The 2,869-nt window shown below is 48.1% G+C and overlaps 1 non-coding gene across 1 annotated transcript; it reads left to right on the forward strand.

Annotated features, from left to right (window-relative positions):
• Positions 1–644: 644 nt before the first annotated feature.
• Positions 645–729, forward strand: TRNAQ-UUG (transfer RNA glutamine (anticodon UUG)). The gene has a single exon. It is a non-coding gene; the product is annotated as a tRNA-Gln (tRNA).
• The last annotated feature ends 2,140 nt before the right edge of the window (positions 730–2,869 follow it).

Genomic DNA, 2,869 nt, shown 5'->3' on the forward strand with positions numbered 1-2,869 from the left:
ACACAGCCCAATAATTCCTCTGGGAAAAGCCGCTAATTGGGAGCTAGTTCTGGCATGGTCTAAATCTAGGCTACATTACTGGATTCCCAAATATTATTGTAACCCAACTCTGCTTTGAGCTCCCCGGTGTATGTCACTTTTATTAAAAAAAATTTTTTTTAAATTTTTTTTAACGTTTATTTATTTTTGAGACAGAGAGAGACAGAGCATGAATGGGGGGAGGGTCAGAGAGAGAGGGAGACACAGAATCAGAAGCAGACTCCAGGTTCTGGGCTGTCAGCACAGAGCCCAACGTGGAGCTCGAACTCACGGAGTGTGAGATCACAACCTGAGCTGAAGTCGGACGCTTAACCGACTGAGCCACCCAGGCGCCCCCCCCCCCCAATTTTTTTTCTAATGTTTATTTATTTTTGGGAGAGAGAGAGTGTGTGTGTGTGAGCAGGGGAGGGGCAGGGAGAGAGGGAGACACAAAATTCAAAGCAGGCTCCAGGCTCTGAGCTGTCAGCACAGATCCCGATGTGGGGCTCAAACCCATGAACTGTGAGATCATGATCTGAGCCAAAGTCAGACACTTAACTGACTGAGCCACCTAGGCCCTCCACCCCCCAGTATATGTCATTTTTAAAGTAGGGCAGTCTCGGGGCGCCTGAGTAGCTCAGTCGGTTAAGCATCTGACTTTGACTCAGGTCATGATCTCATGGATTGTGGGTTCAAACCCCACGTCGGGCTCTGTGCTGACAGCTCAGAGCCTGGAGCCTGCTTTGGATTCTGTGTCTCCCTCTCTCTCTGCCCCTCCACCACATTCTCTCCCTCTCTCTCTCTCAAAAATAAATAAACATTAAAATTAAAAAAAATAATAAAGTATGGCAGTCTCGTGGGGACCTGGGAGGAGAATATCTGAGAAATGTTTTGAGAGATACTGACCAAAGCTAGAAGCAACATCTGCCTATCTTTTTATCTTTCTTCATTAAAAAAAAGAAAAGTTTATTTATTTATTTTGAGAGAGAGAGCTTGTATGTATGAGCAAGGGGAGGGGCATAAAGAGAGATAATCTCAAGCAGGGGCTCAATCCTGTGAACCCTTGAGATCATGACAGAATCAAGAGTCAGACGCTTAACTGACTGAACCCACCTAGGTGCCCCTCTTTTTTATCTTTCTTATATGTATTTATCTTCTTCCTTCAAATAACCTGAATTCACCAAGTCACTTAATCTGATCCAGTTTGTCTCCCCTCTATCTGTTCACCCACTTGGCACCATTGCCACATCTTTATTTTTCCGTCTCATTTGGGAGGAGGGACAGTGGGTAGTGGCTGAGGAGCGGCTGTGTGAGTACAGAATGGGAGAAAAGTCCCACACTGTGCCACCGCCAACCCTTCTCCAGGCAGAGTAGGAGAGTGGTTCATGAGGCAGGTGAATGGTGGAAGGTTCCGGGCCTGTATGCCCCAAGAGCACACCCCATTATCTCTCTCCCTATACTACCAGGCAGAATTGGATAAAACACCAGCTCATTATCCCCTAAACTAATCCCACAGAGGACAGGCTGATGCAACACGAAGCCTGTGACACAGTTAGCCAGCCCCTGGCAACAGCGTTCGAAGTATGGCAAGGGTGAAATATTGCCCTACTGGCTGAAAGAGCCTTTGCCACCAACAAAGAGCCATTGTGACAACAGGAAGACTCCAAAAAGCTGGGTGCAGTGTAGACAGGAAAGAGCTCTCTCTACTTCTCCCCCTCAAGAAAGAGAGGTTTAACCCTCCAGTGTTTGGCTAATTTCCTAGGCCCATCCCCATCTGGGCACCCAGGAGGGGCCGGCGGCTCTTGGCTGGAAGGCTGCCTGCTGGGCAGGTCAGGGATGGCACCTGGGCCTGTCACCAAGTGGCTTCTGTAGGTGCTAGAGGAACAGAGCGCCACAGGAACCTTACGGGTAGTTTTTGTTTTTTGAAGCCTACTGCTTTTCCTTGTTTTCATTCCATCTGCATCAATTAAACATTTAAAAAATCAAATGACAAATGTTTATTGAAAACCCACGAACACGGACACTCTCTGAAAAACCCTTGTTCTCTTCTTATACCTGCTTCTACCCATCAGGTCCTCCTCCCTCTCCTCTGCCGAAATACCCCTTCACGACCCAGCCTGAGGTCCACCCCTTTCTCCAAGGCTTTCCCGGTCACCCCTGCTGGTGACAACTTCCCTTCCTCTCTCTTTCCCTCCTGCATCATGTTCCCAGCCCTCTCCATCCCGCCTGGGTGTCCCCAAACCTATTCTCTTCCCTCCACGTTTTCACGTCCCTACCACCCCTGGTCTAATGATTGCTCCTTTCCTGCTCTTCCTGCCTTTTTTATCTCGCCCCTTCCAATCTGTTCTGCATGCTGAACTATTTGTTCCAAAAAACAAATATGACCGGGTCATCTACTAGTCTGAATGTTTCTATAATAGCTAACATTTACTGAACGTTTCTGCATGCCATGCTCTGTGCTAAGTGCTCTGCATGAAAAACTCATTCAAAGCTCACAGTAACCCTATGAAGCAGGCACTGCTTTTCCCATTTCACAGATGAGGAAACCAAGGCCCAGAGAAGTTAAGTAACCTGCCCAGGATCACACAGCCGGTAAGTGGCAGAGCCAGCATTTGAACCCATGCAAAGAGGATTCAAAATACCACCCTCTCTGGGGGTGCCTGGATGGCTCAGTCATTTAAGTGTTTGGACTCTTGATTTCAGCTCAGGTCTTGATCTTACTGTTTGTGGGATCGAGCCCCATGGTAGACTCTGAGCTGACAGCATGGAGCCTACTTGGGATTCTCTCTCTCTCCCTCTCTCTGCCCCTCCCCCACTTGATCTCTCTCTCTCTCTCTCTCTCTCTCTCTCT

Source organism: Herpailurus yagouaroundi, unplaced genomic scaffold, assembly GCF_014898765.1.
Source record: "Herpailurus yagouaroundi ecotype Mexico unplaced genomic scaffold, PumYag 77, whole genome shotgun sequence".
NCBI lineage: Eukaryota > Metazoa > Chordata > Mammalia > Carnivora > Felidae > Herpailurus > Herpailurus yagouaroundi.